This window comes from Rhinatrema bivittatum, chromosome 3 (genome assembly GCF_901001135.1).
Source record: "Rhinatrema bivittatum chromosome 3, aRhiBiv1.1, whole genome shotgun sequence".
NCBI lineage: Eukaryota > Metazoa > Chordata > Amphibia > Gymnophiona > Rhinatrematidae > Rhinatrema > Rhinatrema bivittatum.
In genome coordinates, this window is record NC_042617.1 from 117,490,296 (window position 1) to 117,515,302 (window position 25,007).

Here is a 25,007-nt window from a genome sequence, read left to right on the forward strand (position 1 = left end):
CTTTCTAAATATGTAAAATCCCAATTATTTATCCTTCCCCTTTGTAGAACTTGCAGGTGGTTAACATCTAAATCACAACTGAACTCTCAGGTGTTACCTTTTCTACTTATTCTGGGGAATGGGGGATTTCTTCCTGGCTTGGAGAAGGGTTATTTTCGACATTGGGAACTTAAAGAAATAATTTTTATATCTCAATTGTTTGATGGGGGGGGGGGGGGTCTATTTTGTCTTTCCATGTTTTATGTGAAAATTTTGATCTGCAACCTAAGGATCTATTTTGCTATTTGCAAGTATGACATTATATACATACCTTAAATGTTCTGGCATTAATAGCCTGAATTGGCAGTCTCTTAAGGAATGGCTTGCTATGGAAGATTTAAGAAGACATTCTATTTCTTTTTTTTCTTTTTTTTTTTTTTTTTATAAAATTTGGAGAATACAAATAAGTCCTGGACTCTGGATAAACGCTAAATGGCCAAGAATTAAAGACCCAATTTTCTCTCACATCTTTTATTGCTTGTTTTACATATGTTCCAGAAATTACATATAACATACAAATGAGAGAAGTTCGATAAAAACTACTTTATAAATTTCATATTTAACAGCATCAGGCCTATTTAGCAGTTTACTGACTCAGAACTATGTATTAAATGTTCCACTGAGGTAGCTCACTTGGGGCATTTCTTGTGGCATTGCAAAGCTATCAGTTCTTTTTGGAAACAGGTTTTTCTTTACTCTGGTGGGATTTTGGAGCTTCAAATCCTCTTTCAGTCACAACTTGCTTTATTTGGACTATTTCCTATATCATTTTCTGGAAATGCAAAACAAAATATCTGGATCAATAAAGTCTTTCTACTTGCTGCAACTTCCATTCTTTGTGTTTGGAGACAGCCGGATGATCCTTCTTTCACACAATGGTGCAATAGTATTCATAATCTTCTAATTATGGAACAATTCTCATGCCAAAATTCTTCTCCTATGATCAAGAAAAGAACTTTAGATATTTGGATGACATGTATTTCTTCATTACCACACAAAGTTCAGACCTCAATAACTTTGGACATTCTAACTGAGTTTCCCTCCATATTTCATCTTTTTGTTGCTATTGCTTTCCCATTAAGAGGTTATTTGGAGGGATGGGTATGTGGTAGGGGAAGAGTTATACTCTATTATATATATAGAGGCTGTTATGTTTATTCTTGAAGTGACATATGGTGTATATCAGAAACAAATATGTACCATGTGGTTTTTATTTTCTACTGTTTTCAGAAATAATAAAAATATTTAAACATAAAATTTGGCGCACATGTACGCGTGGCCAGGCTATTTTATAACATGCGCGCATGGTTTGAATGTTATTGGCCTTGTGAGCAGTCTAACATTGGCAGCTGTGAGCAAGCTGACTGAGGCAGGAGAGGGGGGGTCCCCCTTCTTCTCTATGTTATTCATCCTGGCCTCACAGTTCAGCACCTGCTTTCTTGGACCCTGGTTTTGCTGTCATGCCTGGGTGTTGTGTACAGTTCCTAGTGTCTTATCTGATAGTTATCAGGAGCTTCAGTACTTAAACATTTACATCTGTGAATCCTCAAAAGCAATAAGAAGCATTTTGCCCTTCTCTGTGGCCTAATCACAACTTTGAGATTGCTGTAAACGTTTAGCAAAGAGGTCTTATGTCTGTAAGGTAAGGGTGGTGACCTCTCTATTATCCCTGCAAACAATAATAAGGAGATCTTGTGATTTTAAGGTCAGTTTTCAGTCCTGCTGGGGCCCACTGGTGTCACTAACCCTTTCTGATCTGAGTTGATCAGGCTCAGATCAATTCCATAACATGGACATTGTGATAAGATATGGGGAAATCAGGCTGCCAGGCCCTAGAGGCACTTTCTTCTTTTTTAAAGTTGTAGCACCACTTACCCGACTATATTTTTTAATATATCTAGATAAATATAAAGTTATATGTCTAAAGTTTGCCAGATAACTTTATTCAGGGATATTCAGTGGGATATTTTAGCTAACTTTAACCTGATAAGTTATTCCATCAATGTATTTTTGAAAATTGATCTTTAAGAAATCTTTCCACAAAATTACCAAACAGCTGTCTAGCATGGAGCAGAGTAGTTGGTATTGATGGGCAGACTAGGTAGGCCGTATGGTCTTTTTCTGCCTTCACGTTTTAATGTTTCTATTATTATCTGCAACACCATTCTGAGAAGAAGCATTAATGAAGTCAAGGACAAAATGGTGTAAATAAAAAAAAAAAGTAGCCTGCCTTGCTAAACTTACATAATTCCTGCAAGAATCATTCCTCTTGGATCAATGTGCAGTTTGTGGGAATCCCCAAAGTTGCTGTGGCTTGGCACTTGTCCAGTTCTGCCATATTCTTTTCACAGAACAAACTTGGTATGGCATAATATTCCCTCTGCACTGGAGAGGGTACACGAGGCCCTTGCACCAAAATCTGCACTAAACAAACAGATCTATGTTATCCACCTTTTATTTAACACATCAAGTTGAGTTACAAAGAATAAAATAAGCAAAATGAATACATTTTACAGAAAATATAAAACAAAATAATACGTCATCATAAACAACTTCAGAAACAAGCAACAAGCATTGCAAAATTAATAGTAAACAATTCATGCCTACTTATCCACTTCTGAAACAAAGTGGCAGCAATACGGGCATACTGTGATATGAAAGTTCTCTACCTATAGGGAAAACAAGTTCTCCTTTTCAGTTGTAAGCTAGTGATTTAGAAATAGTTATTAACTTATTTATTTTCTTTTCCTGCCTAGCTAAGGCAATTTAGGTAATGAAAGGACAGGTGCTAGCCATTACATTTGAAATTAGGAAGCTCAGCACAGCTGAGGGTGGGCAGTTGTCCTTGTTCGGGGTGTGGACCCTTGGACAGAGGTGGAGTTGGTGCAACCTGCAGGTCCCCACACCATTGGCTGGTGGAGCTGGCTGAGGCAGAGGCCCAACTGGATCTTCACCTATACCAGCCCACATTCCCCTTAGGATGAGCCCTCAAGTGCCAGGGCCAGCAGGTCTTAGGCAGGGGCCTCTGCTGCTAAGGTGAAGGTCCGCTGAGGAAGTAGTATTTCAGGCCAGAGTCTAGCATAGGGTGGAAGCAGTGGCGTTGGAATCAGACAGCAGTCGGGGTAGGCGGCAGACATTCTAGGTCAGTGACTAGGCAGTGGTCAGTGGCAGATGGAGTACAAACAGAGTCAGTGTCCAAGCCAAAGTCAAAACCAGAGAATCATCTGAGGGAAACAAGGGATGAAGAGAAGGCAGGGGAACTAGGAAAATCACAGGCAGGAACAGAGGACACTGAAGACTAGGAAATGAGGAGCTGAAGACTGACCACGAAGACAATGAAGACATCTCAGGAACAGGGACCAGACCGCCAACATAGGAACCAGGAATGGGAATCAGGAACTCAGGAACACGAGATAGGAACACTGAGACCAGGAGCAGGAACAACGCTGTGGCAACTAGCTCTACCGGAAGGTAACTGACCTATTGCCGAGGCAAGGAAATGCTGATGAGGTGTCTTATATAGGCAGGAGCTCCCAATGTCATCAGAAGATGCCGCCAGAAATTTACCACTACAGGCGCTTTAAATCGGGGTAGTTCGGGATCATGCATGCCTAGAGGCAGTTCCTGCTAGAGTCGGCGGCATCTTCCTGCGGTATGTGTTAGTTCTGGTCAGATGTGGCGGATGGCTGTGCATGCTACTGGGAGACCTGCTGTGGTGTTGGGAAAGCTTGAACATAGGTCAGAGCTTGAAGTAAGAATGGCGGTCCCACGGATGGCCAAGCACAACAGTATTCTCCCTCTTAAACCCCCTCCCTGAAGGTCTTGACTTCTTGGGGTGTGTGGCATGAAACTTCTTCAATAGATTTCCATCCAGGATTATGGAGAAATGCTCCCAAGTATTCTACTCAGGACCAACCCCCTTCCAAGAGATGAGATACTCCCATCTTTTGCCCCAGTGCTGGGATTCCAGGATTTCTTTTTCCTCATATATGGTGTTATCTTCAGAGGTCACTTTTTGAGGCTTGGGTGGCCTTCTTGAGGGCCAAGAAAAGACTAAGGGCTTTAGCAGTGATACATGAACAATTATGAATGTTCAAAGTGGAGGAAGCCATAGTTGGTAAGTCACGGGACAGAGTTGCCATATGACTGTAAATGGTCCAATGTATTGCGGAGCAAGTCGCATAGAAGGCATTTGAAGTCAGATGAGATGTGTACTTAAAAGCAACTTCTTGCCGGGTTTGAACTGTGGTGCAGGTTTTCAATGAATATTAGTGCACATCTTTGCCTTTTTGGGTGCCTTTTGGAGCATCTCATTGGTGCGGGTCCAGAGGTCCTGGAGTTCCTGGACAGACAGCTGGGCTGCCGGTGAGGGAACCACTAAAGGGAGTGGCAGAGGAGGCTAGGGTTGCTTCCCAAAGACAATCTGGAAAGGTGAAGAGCCTATGCCCATGCAGACATGAGAGTTGTGCAAAAACCCAGCCCATGGCAGGAGAGGTGCCCAGTTGTCCTGGTGTTGATTAGCATAGGCTCTGAGGAAGGTCTAGAGGTCCGTTCAGATTGGCCGTTAGTCCATTTGGATTGGCCATTCCCCTGGGGCTGGTATGCTGACATGAAATCCAGAGAAATGCCACATTTTTTTCATAGTGAGTGCCAGTATCTGGCTATAAACTGAGCCCCTCGGTCTGACACAATATGTTTGGGTAGCCCGTGCAACCAGAAGATGTGGTGCGTGAACAGACAGGCTAACTCTGGAGCCAAAGGAAGCTCAGGGAGAGGAATGAAGTGAGCCATTTTTTGAGAAACTACGACCCAAATGATAATGGAGCCATTAGAGAGGGGGAGGTCCACTATGAAGTCAGTGGCAAATCAGTTCAGGGTTCCCTGGGGACTGGCAATGGCTGTAACACCCCCCAGGGTCATCCTGACAAGGCTTTCTGCTGCACACAGGTAGGACAGAAATCCACATAGGCCTGGACATCTCGTTCAATGGTGGTGTTGAAGCATTGAGAGAGTTTGAGCCTGTCCAGGGTGGCCTGAGACTTGGGAGTCATGGGACCATCTCAATACTTTTTCTCTGAGTTTGTGGGGAAACGACAGTCTTCTCTGGTGGGACGGTCATGGTGGTGGCCAAGAGAATTCAGGCCAGTTCATTGATGTGTCTGGGGGTTCTGGATTAACCTCTGGATGGAAAGAGCGGGAAAGGATTTCCGCTTGGATATTTTTAAGTGCCGGCTGGTACTTCAGCACAAAGTTAGAACATGCAAAAAGCAAGGACTAGTGGGCCTGTGGAGATTTCATTTATTGTGCATGATGGAGGTGCTCCAAGTTTTATGATCTGTATTGATGGTAATTTAATACTGAGCACCCTCGAGCCAGTAGCGCTACTCTTCAAGTGCTAGCTTAATTGTCAAAAGTTCCCTGTTGCTGATCCCATAGTTGTGTTTAGCTGGCAAGAATTTTCTTGAAAAGAATGAACAAGGATGGAGAGTCATCTTAGAGGAGTGCTGGCTTAGAATTGCCCCTACTCCCAGGGTGGAAGCATCCTCTTCTTCTATGAAGGCATTCTTCAACTCTTGAAAGGCAGTTATGGCTTCAGGAGGCCAGTACTTAGTGTTTGCCCCTTTATGAGTGAACTTAGTAAGTGGAATGGCCATCTTGGAACAGTAAATTATGAAGTGCCTGTAACAGTTGGCAAAGCATAAGAATCTTTGCAAGGCCCGCAATCCGGTTGGTTGGAGTCAATCCTGGATACTATTATTTTGTCAGGGTCCATGCAGAAACCTTTGCTAGATACAGTGTATTCCAGGAAGAGAAGATTCTTCTTTTTGGATAGGCACTTCTCTAGTTTCACATACAGCTTGTTGTCCCGCAGTCTCTGGAGCACCTGGCGAACATCTTGGCGTTGAGAGCTGAGATCCCGGGAGAAGATGAGGATATCATCAAAACACACAATGACAGAACATAGAAGAGGTCCCTAAAGATCTCATTCATCATCTTTTGGAAGACAGTCGGGGTGTTACATAGCCCAAAAGGCATTACCAGGTACTTGTAGTGCCCATCCCGAGAGTTGAATGCTGTCATCCATTCATCTCCAGATCAAATTCAAATTAAATTGTAAACTCCTCGGAGGTCTAGCTTAGTGAAAATCCTCGCCTTTTAAAGGCAAACAACTCAGTGATCAGTGGTAAAGGGTACTGATCTTTTTTGGTAATAGCATTTAATCCCCAGTAATTGATGTAGGGCCAGAGCCTTCTTGGAGACAAAGAAGATGCCAGTTCAGGCCAATGATGTGGAGCACCAGATGAAACCCCGGTCTAGTTTTTCTTGGAATTATTCAGACATTACCTTGGTTTCCGGGAGAGGTAAGGGATATACCCTGCCGTGTGGCGGGTTTTTACCGGGAAGCAGCTCGATGGCACAGTCATAATCCCTATGGGGAGGCAGAGTCTCAGCTCTTTTCTTAGAGAATACATCGGCATAATCACTGTACTCTAAGGGCATGCCCGGTAACTTGGCAGCTAAGGGAAGGCAGAGCGGAGGATTTAATCGTTCCAGACACGAGGCGAGACAATGGAGACCCCCATCTAGAGAGTTGAAAGGTGGACCAGTCAAATTGGGGGGGAATGCAACTCGAGCCAGGGTAACCCCAGTACCATGGGATGAACGGCTTTGTCAATAATGTGTAAGGCAAGCCATTCCATGTGAAGTATTCCAGTTCACACCGTTAAAAGTGCTGTGGTGAGACTAATCCTGCCAGGCAAGGGATCTCCATAAATCAATGAAATAAAGGGGATCTTTCCTGGGAACTGTGGGCAGTTGCAGGTGATCAACCAAGGCTTTCATCAGGAAGTTCCCCCCAGCCCAGAATCTACCAGGGCCAGAGTAGAGATGTTCTTGTCACCAACGGAAATGGTCACTTAAAGGGTCAATTGGGGAGCCAGAGTGGTAAAGCCTAGGATTAGCTCCCTGCCAAATCCTAACCTCTGACGTTTCCTGGTCTGATTGGACACTGTGCTAGGCAATGCCCAGTGCCAGCACCATACAGGCATAGGCATGATGTTGACAAAGCATTTCCTCAGGGCAGAAGCACCCCGAGGCTGAGTTATATGGGCTCTTGGCCCATAACCACTGGAGGAGAAGCCAAAACAGGCGGTGATAGCAGCCAGTGGAAGTGGGGACTCAAAGAATTAGCTCTACGCTGAGACCGGAGCTCCTTGGCATGCTGCTTCCCTCCAGGAAGAAGGTGTGAAGACAGTCCTCTTTCCAACTGAGTTCAGTGGCCAGGGTCTGGAACTGTATGATGTAGTCCTATGAGTCTGGTTGCCCTGGCGCAAGTGGAAGAGGTCAGAACCAGAAGTAACCAGCCAATCAGATTCGTTGAAGGCTGTTTTAAAAAGCAGTGATGAGCTGTAGTAGATCTCAGAGGATCGGGTCAGATCATTCCCACAATAGGGAGGCCCAGGCCAGGGCCTTACTGTCAAGGAGAGAAAGAATAAATGTAGCTTTTGGCAAGTCTTCAATGAACAGTGCCAGCTGCAAGGAGAAATATATGTAGCACTGGTTGATAAAGCTATGGCACTATTTTGGGTCCTCAGCGTACTGAGCAGGAGCTGGCAAGTGAAGCGTGGGACATCTTGCTACCATCAGTGTGGGAGAGGTTGCCACAGGAGGAGTTGGAATGGCAGAGACCACTGTTGCATCCAAATGGTTGTTGAGACGTTCCATGGAGGCTGCTAGAATTTCAAGAAACTGCTGTTGTTCTTGGAGCTAGTGGGCTAGGCCCGGAAAGGCCTGGAGTGCAGCTGTATCCGTCGTGGTCTAAGAATCTGTTGCAGGCATGGACACTTGGATTGAGGTTGAGTTGGCGCAACCTGCAGAGAGGAGTTCTAGAGTTCCCCACCGTCAGCTGGCAGAGCTGGCTGTGGCAGAGGCCCAACTGGAACTTCTCCTATACCAGCACACGTTCCCCGTTCCCCTTAGGTTGAGACCTTGTGTGCTGAGACTGGCGAGTCTTAGGTGTGGGCCTCTGCTGCTGAGGTGAAATCCGATGAAGAGACAGCGTTGCAGGTCAGGGTTTAGCACAGGTTCAAGCAGTTGGGGCAGGCAGTAGATGTTCTAGGTCAGTGTCCAGACAATGGTTAGTGGCAGGCGGAGTTTGATCAAGGTCAGTGTCCAGGCAGTGGTCAATGGCATGCGGAATGCAAGCAAAGTTGATGTCCAGGCAGTGGTCAGTGGCAGGTGGAGTACAAACAGAGTCAGTGATCATGCCAAATTCAAAACCAGAGATCCATCCAAGAGAAACAAGGGATGGACAGAAGGCAGGGAGACGAGGAACAGCTCATGCAGGAACAGAGGACACTGAAGACTAGGAGATGAGAAGTTGAAGACTGACCACGAAGAAGATGAAAACAAGAACTCAGGAACATGGACCAGACTTTTAACACAGGAACCAGGAATGGGAATCAGGAACACCAGACAGGAACACAGAGACCAGGAGCAGGAACGCAGAAAGAACGCTGTTGCAAATAGCTCTACCAGAAGGTAGTCGACTTATTGCCAAAGTGAGGAAGTGTTGCCGAGGTGGCCTATAGGCAGGAGTTCCCGTTCAGGAGGCACCACAGGGAATTTTCCACTGTAGGCCCTTTAAATCAGAGTAGTTCGGGCAGCGTCTTCCTGCAGTGTGCGTTGGGCACACTGCAGGAAGACGCTGCCCAAACTACTGGCCATGTGTGCTCCAGGGGGCCTACTGTGGCATTGGGAGAGATTGTACATGGGTCAGGACTGGAAGTAAGAGCAGCAGTCCATGGTCCCTTCCCGCAGACCGCCAAGTGCAACAGTCCTTTTGACATCACATGGAATACTGTGTTCCGTTCTGAAGATCTCATCTAAAAAAAGATAAAGACAGAATGGTAATGGTCCAGAGAATGGCAACCAAAATGGTGTGGTCTATACAGAAAGCCATATGAGATGAAACTGAAGGATCTTCATATGTGTACCCTGGAGGTGTGAAGAGACAAGGGACATATGATATAGACTTTAAAATACCTGAAAGGTATTAATGATGCACAATAATAAAATCTTTTCTGATGGAAAGGAAGTTGTAAAACTAGGGTTTTGATATGCAACTCCATGAGAGAAGACTCAGAAACAATGTCAGGAAATATTTCTTCATGGAAAGAGTGGTGGATGAGGAATGCCCTCCCAGAAGAAGTGGTGAAGATAAGAAGAGAATAGTAATGGAATTCAAAAGGGCTTGGAACAAACACAGAGGATCCCTGTTGACTAGAGAATGGAAGTGAAGAAATAGGGTGAATTTTCTGTTAAACCTAAAATTTACATTTCTGCTTGAGGGTAACCTGCACAGAGAGGCAGTTACTACTACTCTTAACAGAAGATTTGGGAGTAACCTGCATAGAGCTACAGTTACTAACTCCCTGAAAAACTTTCTGAGCAGACTAGATGAACCATTTTGATAATCTACCATCATTTACTATATTACTATGAAAGGCAATTGAAGGGTAATCAACTTTGTTATGTTAGATTAATGGAAGCCGGTACTCCACTTTGAAGTTCTATAGAAAGTATGTGATCCTGTGGCTGAAAACCATCCACTGGCTAGCACTACCCTCATGAGGAGATCCAGTAAAAGTGTGGAGGAAGCATAATATAAATAACTGCTCTTTTTTAGTTTATCAGGATACTTGTTTTGATTTAAACTGACAAATGATATATCTTTGCATCAGAGCTTAGGTAAGCAATAACATTATGCATTCATCATTGTGGCCAATAAGAGGCAAGAGATTGAATACTATAACTCTGAATACCTATCACAGCTGTTTCATTGAAAAACAGGGGTTTTTAAAGAGAGGCAGGGAGAGGGAGTCTTAGACAGAGAGAGAGAGAGAGAGAGAAAGAAGACAAATGAAGTAAGCCCTGTATCTCAGCCTATAGTTCAAATGAGGAATACAAGAAAAGGATTTATTTTTCCCTTTTGCTTCAGGGAGTTTGTTATCTGGCTGTTGTCTTATTCTGTCATCTGAAACAAACATAACCTTTTTGTTGTTTTTCTAGCAAGAGTAATTAAGGTGATTTTTAGATAAATTTTGGTTTATTTTCTAGTTAATTGAAAATATTAGCATTATCCTTAAATCATATTACTATTAGTTTAGGGACTATCAAAGATTTGTTGTGACTTTATTAAAAAAAAAAAGAGTGAATTTGTATTTTATTTGAGGTTTTGAAGAAATCATCCCTATAAGGCAAACGTTTTGCTGGATCCACATGGAGTGCTGGAAGTCATTGCAGATTCCCCAATCACCCTGCAATTAAACTGCAGCGACAATCAGTAATCATGTGAGGTTAAACTGAAAAATCATATGCAAATATTCTGGACAGAATTTAGATGGTGATTTTAGGAACATTTTTAAATTGCTTGAACTTAAAACTTAGAGAGAGGGTGAGATTTGTGTTTCTTTTCTGATTATAATTTACAAAAAGCTAATTTTCCTATCATTTCCAATGCTAATAAATTTTGCTCTACTTTAATGACAGGGGTTTCTGCCCCCTTTACAATATAAGAGTCTATATGTGTTCTGTAAATGTGCATGCACTGATTTTGCTTATATTAATTGTAATAATAATCAGTTATGTTGTTTGTACTGGTTTTATTTTTATATACTCCTTTTTATATACTCCAGCTCTACTCCCCATCCCTGGGAAAACCTTTAGTTGTGTGAATTTGTTACTCAGGTCCATTCTAAATCACACCGCTGAGAGGTGGAGTTATTTTTGTGCAAAGGCATAGCCACAATTTAATGTTTTTAGGATGCCCAAGGTTAACATGGATTGGCACTGTGCTAGACCCCTGCCCTGCCCCATCCCTTACACCTATCAGGGCTTGTGTGCTAGTAAAGAGTAACCCTAAGGACAGGAGTGGTGCATGGCACAGGTTGAAGCAAAGAGAGGACAGGAAGGAGTCTTTACCTGTACCTGTACCTCCCCTTGGGTTGAGCCCTTGGGTTTTGGTGGTAGGCAGGACTTGGATGGTACAAGGGCATAAGGCCACCCAAAGGAGCAGGACTAACTGCAGGAACAACACATAACAGAACAAGGTGTCCACAGGAGACAAATAATTACAAACAAACTAAGACGGGGAGACACAGGATAAACAAACACAAAGGAAACAGGAGGCCACAAACTAAAGCCTCAAACCAAACAGAAACAAATAAGACAGGAGCAAGCAACATGATTAGAATCACATGAGAGAAAGGGCCAAAATCCAGATTATAACAATGGAAGGAAAGAAACTTGAAGCAAAGGGACTCCAAACAGATGCAATCATAGTGTGAGTGAAGCAGGCTTTTATGGGTTTAGCTGTACTGGTTTAGGGAGCCTACAAGGCGTTAACCTGTTAACCTATGCAGCTCAGACTGTGGCTCACTAAGGGCCCCTGCTGGAAGGAGGGCCGCACAGCAGCCAGGCTCCTTATAACCCCTTTCTATGTGGGTTTTTGCAGCAATGGCTACAAAACCCTTTAATTTCTGGTAGTACTCTGTATCTTCTGTCTTTGCACTCTCTCCTTGCCCTGGATGTCTCTGTTTTTCAGTCTCCCTCTGAGATTATAGCAGCAATTTTACACAAACTGCTGAAAAATCAATTATGTAAATAGATTTCTACTCTGGCCAGGCATTCCTGAACTTTTAAAGTGCTGGTGGGGTAGGGGTTGGGAGATAATTACCTGCCAAAACTAAACAAAGACTTTGAGGGACTGAAACCTCTATAGAACTAGCCCAAGGGCAGTATTGTTTCCCTGTTCAAGTTAGCCTCCATAAAGGCAAATGGGATGACAATGATTTCAATGCCCCCAGTCCCTCTAACTACTGCACTTTTGACTCAAAAGTGACATTACCCTGCTATTATGAGTGGGGCTTGAGCCAAATGTGAGGGGATACAGGCCCCAAAGCTCACCCATAAATATTCCCATATAGCATTTTGGGCCAGCCACAGCGTTTGGAACAGCCAAGGAAGACAACAGACTCTTCTGGTCAGAAACAAAGGTTTATTTACAAGCTTCAAAGAAACAACAGAACAATATAGTAGCTCACCTCTCTTTATGCTGTATGGGCATAGCATGGAGTCAAAGCAGCTCTCCAGGGCCTTCTTAACCTTTTTGGCCCCTGAACCTTTATACTGCGAGGTAGGGATCCTAAGTTGGTCCTGCTCCATAAGTCTGGGTTTTAAGGTGGCTTGAGGGAGTCTTTTGTAAACTTCCTCACAGCTCATCTCATGGAAGTTTACACAATGATTACTTGGCCCAGGTCTTTCAAACATAGGAGCTGATATAATAAGCCACACTAAGCCAACCGTGTGTTTTTACTCTGATTTTTGCATGGGGTTTTCATGTATATAATATAGGTTTTACACTGAAAAAAGGTTGCACAAAAATCAGAGAAAAAACACGTGGTTTGCTTAGCGCAGGCACATGCAAATACCATGTAAATGAAGCAATTGGCTATTACCAGGCAATGCAGAGAGCCACATTAGCAGTGAGACATTTTAGTGCCTGGGGTTTTTTTAATGTGGGTTTTAGTGCCTGGGTCAGGGCAGGAGTAAAATTCCTTCTCGAGAGATTTGCTGGCAGAACACCTGATTCAGAACAGTTAATGTGCATACATGAGGTTGTTCCATGTAGATCAGCTCTGCATGAGAAAAGGAAACACAAATGTTACTCATTTAGGGCTGGATTTTAATATCTATGCCCAATTTTATAACATGCGCGCGCATGTTATAAAATCCGGGGTTGGCGCGCGCAAGGGGGGTGCACACTTGTGCACCTTGCACGCGCCGAGCCCTAGGAGAGCCCCGATGGCTTTCCCTGTTCCCTCCGCCCCCCCCCCCCCCCACCACCACCTTCCCCTCCCTAACCCTTATTCCATAAGTTGCGCCTGCCGGCTGAGTGCCGGCACACAATCCCCCGAGGCCGGGACCAAGGCCGGGACCGAGGCCGCTGTGCCAGAGGCCTCGGTCCCGCCCCCGCCCTCCCCCGCCCCTTTCACAAAGCCCCAGGACATGCGCGCATCACCGGGCCTATGCAAAATAGGCTCAGCGCGCGTAAATCCAGCTGGATTTACGCACATAGGGCTTTTAAAATCTGCCCCTTAATGAAGTGCAGTCCTAAAGAACTCCATAGAAAGGAAGCTCTAGAATGATCCGATTGACAAGCATTTGCTTCTAGCTAGTCTGCATGGCTATAATTTGTTCCAAATCAGCCAGTGGCCTCCTAAATTGCTTCCATCCAGAATAAATAGTTTGACAAACAATAAAAATTAATGAAATAGCCATGGGATGCCCCTTGGAATTCTGAGCCTGTGTACTCCTTATCCCCTCATTACCAATGAATCACTTCTTGTTCTTTAATCTCATGTGGTTTCAGACCTCTCCAACCTACAAGCTGCTGCCAACTGGAAGGATCTGTTTCCATGTCAAAGTCATACAAAAAGGAACTCTGCAGCCTTTTGTACATAAGCGCCAATTTTAGCACCTGATTTTCCCATGGCTTTCTGCATTGGTTTGTTAGCGCAGGTTTTGGCATGTGTATCTTTTTTTTTTCTTAGCCTAGATTTTTAATACAGGTCTCATTTGCATACCATTATGTTGTTACATAGAGTCGGGCCACTGGTTTTAACTGTGTGCAGTATGAAAAATTAGTGCAAAATCTGAGCCCTTTTTGGTCCGGGTTTTATTACGTCGGCCCCAATCGAGAGCTAACAGAAGTTAATTTAACATTTTACATAAGCTGCCAATAGCTCTCCACTTCTAGTGGAGATGTTCTATTCGGCGATAGAAGCACATGGCCTACTCTTTGATAAGGAACCAGAGGTGCCCTGTGCTGGCAATGACTGGAACAAACGAAAGCCTGATCTCCAACAGAGAAAGCCTCATCCTCTTGGCTCAGTTACATGGCGAATGAAAATATCATGAAGGACGCGTTCCTCTCCTGTGGTCTCTGAATAAGCTGATTGCCTCCTCATTCCTGTTTCACACTGGCAGATGTTGAAGCAGAAGCATTGCTCTTGATTACAGCCACTTCTCTAATTTATCTTTGAAGCTCTTATTACCATCCTTTAAGACTCTCTTTGATTTTTCTTTCTTATCCTCCCCCTCCCACACACTTTTTTTCTTGCCTCCTTTGTTCATCCTTTTTTTTTTCTGAGACTGATGCTTTTCTCACATACACACCGATGCTATATCGTGCGCTGAGCCTAGCACACCGGCTAATGAGCTCTTGGAAGCATGTTTTGGATGTGCTAGGCTAACCTGCGATGCAATAAGGGGATTAGCGCGTCCAAAACGTACGTCCAAACCAGCGCATAGTTAATAGTGCTCATCACATGTAAATGCATGTGGTCGAAGCTATTAGCTATTACCCCCAATGTAAAAAATCACAGTGCGCCTGATGCACACGTTTTAACATGGAAAACCTAATGCCAGACCCCAGGGCTGGTGAAAAGTCTTTACATGCTCTGAGCCGTCTGAACACCCCACCCCCCAAAAGTCACAATAAAGCCCAAAATACTGCTTTTCCGGATTCCTCCTACTCAGTATCGGAAGCAGCATGAAAAAAAAAAAAAATCTTGCTGGTGGTCAGTTTAGGAAAATGGACGCCCATTAATTGAGCGTTTGTTTTCCTGACCGTCACACAGCCACTTCTCCTGGGCGCCCGATGCCATGGATGCGCTCTGGATGCACAATTTATCCCTAGCGCGTCCTTTTTAGCGTGGCTCCCTCATTTAAATAATGCCTCGTGCGCCCAGGAGAGGTGGCTGGGCGCGTGTTAGGAGAGTGGGCGCTCAATCATGAGCGCCTGTTTTACGCGAGCCGATATTGCATCAGCCTGAGCGTCGGCGGAGTTAGAAATTTGCCACTCCTAGGCGCTGTTGGAACAGTGCGCCTCCCCCCCCCCCTCTCTCTCGCCCCAACCCCACTCCCATATGTTCAGATGACATTAGAGAGCACAGCCCCACAGTTCCTGTGGCAGCTCAGGGGTAGATTCTATGGCAAAATTAGAAAAACCTGAAGCATGTTGGCAAACCTTCCATCTTTCATTTTACTTTTTAAAAATAAAGTAGTTTTCCCAACCTTGCTTCTGTGTAATTTATTTGCTTTTTATTGGGTGAGAAAAAAAGGATCTAAAGTATCGGTTCAGGGAGGAGATCTCAAGGATGGGGATAGAAAATGAAGAGGATGAGAGGACCCTCCTCCTTGCGAACGCCACTCAGCAGATGAGTCGCTCTTATCTAGCTCAGCTCCAGATGCCATGCTTTCCACCTTGCTGTGCCATTCATGTGTCAGGCTCCCTTTCTGGCCTTATTCAAATCCAACCTAAAATCCCACCTTTTTGAAGCTGTTATTATATCTTAGTCCCTAGTTCTCTGATCATATTCTTGTTCGTTTTCATCATTTTCCATAAAGATCAATGTCTCCAATTCTCTTATTTGTCCTATCTATATGGAATAGATTGCAAGCTCTGCTGAAAAGGGACAGTCATATATGTGTATTTGTAAAGAGTTGTGTACATCTAATAGTAGTAGTAGAAGAAGTAGTAGTAGTAGTAGGAAGGGAAGAGGACCAGGAATGAGTTGAGGAGAAGGTGAGAGGACTGGGAAAGAAGGGAGGATATGTAAGAAAGAGGATTGGGGATTGGGGAGGTGAGGGAGTGAGAGAGAATCAGAGGTGGGAAGTTCAATTTCAGATTAAATTCAATTTATTAAATTTTGTATTCTACACGAGGGTCACAAAAATACATATATAGTAAAATACAAAAACAGACATTCCTACAAAGACAGGGAGGGTGGAAAAGGGGGAAGATCAGGAATCTGTGATAGGGGAAAAGGAGGAGAGAGGTTCTGGGCTTGAGAAAATAGAGAAGATAGCAGGAGGGGTTGGGGAGTGGATTCCACAATCTGGGGAGAAAGGAGGAGTAGAAATGAAGAGAGATTCCAGTATTTTGGGGGGAAAGAATCTGAAATCAAGGAAGACAGGTTCTGAATTGCAGTGGGGAGGGTGGTAGTATAGATGGTAGGGAAGAGACAGGAGACCCTCCTGTGCTCTCATCTTGAATCCCCTTGCATCTCTTCTCTAACCACCCATCCAAGCTGGTATATACATACACACTCAGCACCAATCCCTTCTTTCTCACACATATAAACGCTACCCCTCCCCATTTCCCTTCTCTCATATACACAGGCACATGCCCTCCCAGTCAATCCCCTCTCATCCCCAGCCTCTCTCCTCAGCTCACTGATCCCTCTAAGCTGTGCAGGTGTGCACCCATGCACAATGTTTTTCGCAGCCACGCACAGCATTTAGCCCCACGTGCAGGGATCAGATCAGGCAGGGATAAATCAAACCCCTGCCTGATTCATCAGTGGCATCACATCTCCCTATGCCTCCTCCCGGGCAGCAGAAGACGCATTTATCCTGAAGTCATCTTCTGCTGCCGCAGGGCCAGCCTTGCAGCCCTTATTGCAAGATCAGCCCCGCAGCAGCAGGAAGTGATGTTTGGATAAACAAGACTCCTGCTGCCACCCATCCCACAACTCAGCAGGCCACCACGGAGCCTGGCCCATGGCGGACAAAGACAGAAAGCGAGAGAATACACGGAGGCCATCAGCAGACCCAATCCTACTGGCAGCTGAAATGAGGACCAGGCCCTGTGTGTATGTGTGTGGCTGGGTGAGAACCTAGGTGGTCCGGTGATGAGTGCCTGTGTGTGGATGAGTACCTGGATGTGAGAGCCAGGTTGTGTGTGTGTGTGGGGGGGGGGGGGGTTGCAGATGACTACCTGGTTGGATGAGATGCTGTGGTTAGGTGAGTGTGAGAGAGGCTGTATGTATGTGGGGGTTAAGAACCTGTGTGTGAATGGGGGTGGGTGGGTTAGAAGCTGTGTGTGTCTGGCTGGATGAGATCTTGTGACTAAGGGTGTATGTGTGACGGCGTCCCTAAACTAGAATGCCAGGTTTCTGTAAGATCTCTCCCAATTGCATACACTTGCTGTTGCTGGAAATGCAAGATTAACACATACTCCTGAGTAAGGACGCCTGTTCCGAAACATTGCAGTGTCAGGTGGAAGGTATGGTTTGCACAAAGGATGACATTAGTTGTTTTGTGCACCAGCACACTGAGAAGCTGTTTCTGTTCCCTGATTGGTTAACAAGCTCAAGATAAGTTCAGCTTGTGTTTCACTTCATGATTTTTATATGCAAAGAAAAATACTTAAAAAATGAATTATTGGCTCATGATATGGATATAGAGATACTTATTATTGACAAATAATTATACATTTTGCATGTCAAGGGTTTTCAGAAACTTGAGATTTCTCGTGTCTGATCCATGCAGTATAAAGGTCATTTATATTTAGAGATGTGAGTCCATCATTATATCCCATACATTGTGTATTAAGTGAGATTTGTAATACAGTGTTATTTCCAAAAGCTGACATATTCCAATCCCTAAAAATTTGAGATAGTTTTTTTTCTTTTCCAACTCTGTTGTTTCAACATTTTATTTTTCTAATTGGGTTGGGCAGACTATTCCACTTTTTTTGTGTTGGTCTTCTATTTCCCATACCTTCTCTCTCCTCCTTCTCTACATCTGTCTCTGACATTGATCTTTCCCTTTCTTTTTTCTCTATTTCTCTTTTCTGTGCCTCTCTATCCACTGGTAGCTGTATTTTACCACTCATTCTTCCTTTATCTTACCCTCCATCTGTCTCCATCTTTTCATTTCTCACCCCCCAGCCTTCCAACCCCACTCTCATCCCCTCCTTAGCCTCTCCATTTCTTCCTGTTTGTCACTTATTCCCCAGCCTCCTGTTCTCCCTTAGTCCCCATATTTCCACCGTCTGTGTTCACGTTCTCTCCAGCCTTCATCTTCCTTCTTCTGACTCTTATTCTCTCACCAGCCTCAGCTCCTTTCCTGGCATAATCTAGCCCCTTTCTTCTGTATCTTACCTTGGATTTTAATGGCCCCCTCTTTCATCTCCCCCCAGCCCCATTTTCATACTTACCCCCTTCACATACTTGCCTTTTTTCCTCTGCCTGTCACCCACTCCTTGCCTCTTTACATTGTCTTTCAATGCCTTCCCAGCCCCTTCAAGGTCTTTCGTATCATCTTACTTCCTTCCCTCTCTTCTAAAGTTTTTCCTTCTTCTCAACACATTGATAACCAGTCTTTGTACTTTGAAGGGCTCTAAATTGATTAGACCACCATTAAAATGTGGAGATTTTAAAGGAACATTTAAATCCAGTTAATGAGGTTCTAACAGATGCAGTGGATGACCACCTGAATACAGATGTATTAGTCCAGGTATGGACTACTCTCTATCAATACATGATAAGTTTGCACCCCCCTGAACTGGTGTGGTCTAGATGTGCTTGTAAGCATGCACCCTGGTACAGAGAAAGGTAAATCAGAGAAAGGAATCACAAAGGTTAGACAGAATTTGGAGAAAGGATAATAGTGATGCATCTTAAGTGTTTATATCTTGATATGCTTAAAAATTATAGGAGGGGTTGTATAGAAAGGAAGACATTTTATATAAATATTATAATTAATAAGTCCTTGAATCACCCACATAAACTTTATCTGTGAGAAAATTAACTATAAAACCTGATGCACATATGGTCACTCTTCCCAGTAATGAAGTATTTTCTACCTATTTTGAAGAGAAAGTTTTGAAAATTCAGTCTGTTTGGAAATTGTGATATAATTCATTCTGGAGTGGTAGATGGTGATAAGAGTGTGAAATGGCCTGAATTCAACAAGTTCCTTTGAGTGAGATAATGTCAGTAGTGGGGGCATACATAATACTCACTGTCTTTTGGACCCATGTCTTTTTGTTGTCATAACTTCAAAGCAGTCAAAAAAGCAAACAGAATGTTAGGAATTATTAGGAAGGGAATGGTTAATAGAACGGAAAATGTCAAAATGCCTATATCGCTCCATGGTGAGACCGCACCTTGAATATTGTGTACAATTCTGGTCTCCACATCTCAAAAAAGATATAGTTGCGATGGAGAAGGTACAGAGAAGGGCAACCAAAATGATAAAGGGGATGGAACAGCTCCCCTAGGAGGAAAGGCTGAAGAGGTTAGTGCCTTTCAGCTTGGAGAAGAGACGGCTGAGGGGGGATATGATAGTGGTCTTTAAGATCATGAGAGGTCTTGAATGTGTAGATGTGAATCGGTTATTTACACTTTCGAATAATAGAAGGACTAGGGGGCATTCCATGAAGTTAGCAAGTAGCACATTTAAAACTAATTGGAAAAAATTCTTTTCACTCAATGCACAATAAAGCTCTGGAATTTGTTGCCAGAGGATGTGGTTAGTGTAGCTGGGTTCAAAAAAGGTTTGGATAAGTTCTTGGCGGAGAAGTCCATTTACGGCTATTAATCAAATTTACTTAGGGAATAGCCACTGCTATTAATTGCATCTGTAGCATGGGATCTTCTTAGTGTTTGGGTAATTCCCAGGTTCTAGTGGCTTGGTTTGGCCTCTGTTGGAAACAGGATGCTGGGCTTGATGGACCCGTGGTCTGACCCAGCCTGGCAATTTCTTATGTTCTTATGTTCTTAACCTTTTTTGCTGGAAAGGAAAGAGTAGAACTAGGGGTCATGATATGAAATTCCAGGGGGGACAACTAAGAACCAATATCAGGAAATATTCTTCACAGAGGGGATGGTGGATGCCTGGAATGCCCTCCCACAAGAGGTGGTGAAGATGAGTTAATGAATTCAAAAGAGCATGGGACAAACACTGCGGATCCCTAAAAGACTTAAAGAAAGGGAAGGTATAACATTTCTGCATGGGGGTAATCTACACGAAGTGGCAGTTACTACCCTTAACAGAAAGCATGGTGCTAACCTGCATGGAGCAGCAATTATTACCCTTTACCAGAAAGCATGGGGGTAACCTGCACGGAGCAGCAGTTACTATTATAAGCAAATTACTGGGTAGACCTAGATGGACCATTTAGCCTTTTTCTGCTATCATTTCTATGTTACTATAAATTGTTTGCAAGTTTTAACTTATAAATTCATTCAATTAATAGTAAACAAATCCTTTTCGGAGGGACAAATCCTAGGACACTGAAGGAAGAAGTTGTGCGGCCGGTACAAAAGAATCCTGCATATCCACTGGAGGAAGTTTCTAACTACTGTCCCATCTCAGATTTGAAAACATTGAGTACAATTGTGGACAAATTTGATTTATTGCAGCTGGGTGAGCTCCTTGATAATAATGAGGTTCTTGCTGAGCACCAATTTGGCTTTCGGAAAGCACATAGTGTTGAACTATTGTTGCTTTTTCTACTGGATGTATTACAAGCTATACTTGATGATGGTGAGATAGTATTAGTTTCAACGCCTTTGATACAATATATACAGACAATGTTCAGTTTTTTTATCCCTTGTGAAAAGCCTGAAGGTTTTTTTCAAGAAACTATGCAGGAGGTACATACTTGGATAAGTAGCAATATGTTATCACTAAATGTTACAAAGACATCTTTGATGTGAGTGGGGAAGATTATTCCTCCAAGTGCTTTTGGCCCTGTTATGTCCATAGCCTTTGAAACCGGTGTAACTCCATCCCCGGGTGCAAACTGCACTCCAATGCGGCCATAAAGGAATTTATAAGTTCTTTGGGGCAGGGACCCAGGCTAGCTCTCCAAACCTCCCTTTCTTCCCAACGTGTAAGCTCTTTCAACTGGGGGATGAAAGGAGTCTTCTTGGTCCCCAGTGAGGGGTGACTAAGTCTCTCCCTCTGGAGTCCCCTGGGCTAGGGAAATTGTGATACTCTGTGTGCCGTGCGCCCAAGAAATCAAAGGAGCCACTGTGTAAGTGTCCAAATAAATCTTTACGTTTCCAAATAGTTGAAAAACGGCACGATACAGGTTCACAGCACCATAAATATGTTCTTTACAGGTTTTTCCTCAATCTGTGCAGGAATGTCTGATGCTAGAGCCAGGGGAACTTCTACCCTCCTGGGCTAGGGAAAAATAGAGTCCTCAGGTGGGCAGGGTGTCCTTTCGATGAGCAGAACATCCCTTCCAGATGCCCAGAATACTAAGCTGCTGCACAGAGAGTTAAAGTTCTCTCTCCCCGCAGGATTAAGGTAAGCACCGGATGGTTAGCTCCACAGATATTAGGTTTTGCCTTTACTCACTGTTAGATGATTCAAACCTTCTCTGTTCTTATGCAGTCCTTGTTCTCTGAATCCCTGATGGGAGGAATCCCTTGGAGCAGGAATATCAATGCTCCCAGCAGGAAGGAAGGGCATTCAGAACCTCCAGCCTGGATCTTGAAATTATGTTTACAAAGTAAGAATAACTCTGAGGTGGCTCACAACAGGTCACTTCCATCCCCTTGCTCACCGAGGTACTGGGGGGGGGGGGGGGGGGGGAGGTCTTCCCTGATCTTCCCAGACTCAGTGTTCTCCGTGCCCTGAGTCCAGGAGCTGAACAGGCTCCAGCGAGGCCCCTACACTCAAACGACAAAAGTTCAAAGAATGCACTCAGAAGGATCTCCCACCAGACAGGTTGTGTCCTGGCTGGGCAGAAACCCTCCCAAACCTGTCCAGGACCACTAAACAGGAATTGCTTGGCTAAAACTGGCTAGGCCTATAAAACAATTTTAAAAAGTTAACTCCCTCTCTCTCTCTGAACTCTGTTCTAAACTCAAAGGACTGCCTCCCAAGCTGTAGCAAGGGTGCGGTTATATACTGTTACAAATGGGCCATTCCAGACCCCGCAGGAGGAGGGGCTGAATTTGAATGCATCCTCCCTTCATACCTACTCTAGCTAATTTACTGATACCAATACCCAGGGTTTACTGGTAACCTGAGGAATTTAGGGGTTATTTTAGAATCTCAATTATCCATGTAGACCTATTTGAAAATGTGATTAGAAATGTGTTTTTTATAAGTTAAAATTGTTAAAATCTCTTAGGAATTTTTATCACAGGATTATTTTAGAACAGTTTTCCAAGTGTTAATGTTTACCCAACTTAATTTTCGTAATAGTCTGTTTGTGGAATTGCCAAATATATGTGTTCAAATGTTGTAGTGCAAAATTCCACAACCAGACTTTTACTGTGAATTCCACCATTTGAGCATATTTCTCTGGTTTTGGCTGCCCTTCTCAGTTAAATGGCGGTCAAGATTTAAATTACTAGTTATAGTTCACATATTTCTCCATGCACAGACAAAATGTATATTGGCCAGCAAGCTATCCTCAATATGTGCCAGGTAGGGCTTTTCGTTTGGCTGGAAAGCATTTTCTGACTATTCCTCCATTGTGAACTCTGAAGCTACAGTCTACTCGAGAACGAATTTTCTCTTATGTAGCTCCTTCCCACATTGTGGAATGCTCTTTCTCCAGAGCTGCATAAAGAACTGGACTTGAAGGTCTTCAGAAAAAAAAAATTAAAGTTCTATTTTTTAACAAAGCTTTTAATGATCTTAGCTGCCTCGCTTCACTTTATTTATTTATTTGGTCATTTTATATATCATCGTTCCAAATTAAGATCACAATATTGTTTTATGTTTGTAACTGTTGCATGTATATGTTTTAATTTGTAATCCACCTTGAACATATTTGAAGATGTGGAATATAAACCTGGATTAATGAACAAACACCCCCCTTGAAGGGCTTTTACTCCTTCTCACCTCCTTTATTCAAAGGCTCTTCCTCCCTTCTCATCCCCCTCCAGAAGCTCTTCCCCTCTTCTGACTCCCTCTCTCCAAATGCTCTCATCCCCTCTCTCCAGAGGATCTTTCCTCTTCTCACTCAATCTCACCAGATGCTGTCCCCCTCACCCCTGCTCAGGGTTTGTTCCTTTCCTTCTGTCTTCCCTCCAGATGCTCTCCCTTTTACCCTGATTGTTTTTCCCTCCTCAACCTCTCTCTCTCCCCCCCCCCCCCCCCCATCTATGGCCTTACCTCCACTCTCAGGCCTTTTTCCCTTCTCACTCCCTCCCAAGGATATCCTCCACTCAAGTATTATTCACATCTTATACCTCTTCCCTCCTTCCAGATGTCCCTCCCCCCCAATAAGCTCATTTCCCTTCTCTCCCTCCTTTTCTTCACACCACCGGGGTCTCTTCCGCTGACACTGAGCTCAGCCAGCCCCATGGATACTGGACAACAGCAACATGCTCTTCTGATCCTGATCCTTCTCATTCCTCCGGGCCAGCAGCATGAGCAATGTTTAACCGCACGTCATCTCCTGCTGCTGTGGGGCCAGTCATGCGGTATGAATTGTGCAATCTCGGAGCTCATGCCATGAGATTGGACCTCCCGGCTGAGGGCGTGTGGAAGAGAATTGGGGGGACAGCTGCAGGACTGCATGTCATTGGATTAGGCATGACTTTAGTTTAGCCTGGTCCGATCCAACGTCTTTCAAACTGGGGTGACAAGCCATATTTTTGGGGTGGTACCTGCCACTCCATAGTGATGCCTATACCTCTTGTCCCCGAATGACAAGCAGGGAGAGGCTGGATTAGGGAGCAGAGTAGCACACAAGTCTTGGCTCCTTCCCTCTTGTTCCTTGTACACTGCCTGGGAGGGAAGAGGCCTGATCAGGAAGCAGAGGGCTGTTCTCTGCTAAGTGAAATTCAGCAAAACTGCAAGGCAGCAAATCTTCAGCCAGCCTACTTCCCCCAGATTTTTGCCACATAGGAACAGGCCTAGGGTGACTATTGATAAATCCAAGCCTTCACAGTGTGATGCATGAATCTGCTACTTTCCTGTCTTTTCCAATTTGGTTATCCCGGTGGAAGACGCAAATGCCCCCATGAGATCAAGTTTACATGGTTACTGGGGGTATCTGCAGGACAACATTCAGTTTTTAGCCTTTGGGGGTGGAGATTTGGTTTTATTTTTATAATAGAATATCAGGATGTACATAGACAAAGTTTTGTATTGTTTCACTGTCTATTCTACTACAGATTATAGAAGAATTTATCTCTTTTCATAATTGATGATATAACTGGTACTGTGTCATGGATGCGTGGTTGATGCAGCCTAATAGGTGAACCCACTAGGCCCACGCTGATAGCTGGCAGACACGCCCTTACTAGGACAGGGGCAGGAGCTTCACCTATACCAGCCCTGTTCCCCACGGGTTGAGCCTTTGGGTCCCAGGGGCCAGCAGGGTATAGGATAATGTCCCTCAAGGAGCGGTCAGAGAGAGACTGGGTATAGATAGTGGTCAGGGCTGGTAATGAGCAGAGAATATCTAGGTTCAGTCCAAGGGTCGAGGTAGGCAGCGAGAATACTATGACCAGGTCCAGGCCAAGGATTGAGGCAGTCAGCAAGAAGGCATTGCCCAGATCCAGGCTAAGGGTCAGAGCAGGCAGCAAACCAGAGAGAAGTCAGTATCCAAGACAGGAGTCAGAACCAGGAAGTCAGACTGAAATAGACAAGACAGGGAGGCAAGGGCAAGGATGGACTCAACAGAAAGGTAGGATGAGGCTAGACAGGACAGGCAAGGTAAGCAGAGGACCAGGGCTGGCACAGGCAAGAAAGCAAGGACTAAGTCAGACAAGGCACAAGGAGCACGAACAGGGTTGCAAACTCAGAGAAAGCAACACGCACTGCAACAATGGCAGGAGGACCTGTTGCTGAGGCGTCAGTGCATAGCGCAGTGGGTGTTTAAGTATCCCGCTGCATGACATCATCAGCATGCTCAAGTTGGGGCTTTCCCGCCATGCTGCACACCCACCTAAGAGACCCCAGGCTGACTCGGCAGGAAAGTGTCTCGATGGCATGTAAGCTGCATTAATGAGGGTAAATGCAGGCAGTGGTGGGGCCATCCCGCTGCTGGCTAAACATTACATACTGAAATCATTCCTGGTTATACACTATGTATTAAACATTGTTATTAATAAACCACTTTTAAGGAATAAAGAATA

The 25,007-nt window shown here is 44.2% G+C and overlaps 1 long non-coding RNA gene across 1 annotated transcript in view; it reads right to left on the minus strand.

The window, feature by feature from the left end:
- Positions 1-527: 527 nt before the first annotated feature.
- LOC115088694 overlaps positions 528-25,007 on the minus strand; it is a 29,014-nt gene continuing 4,534 nt past the window's right edge. Inside the window, exons 2-4 of the long non-coding RNA XR_003855818.1 lie at positions 12,144-12,737; positions 2,284-2,463; positions 528-976 (exon numbers count right to left, since the gene is read on the minus strand). This is a non-coding gene — a long non-coding RNA (uncharacterized LOC115088694). The remainder of the gene's footprint in view (positions 977-2,283; positions 2,464-12,143; positions 12,738-25,007) is intronic.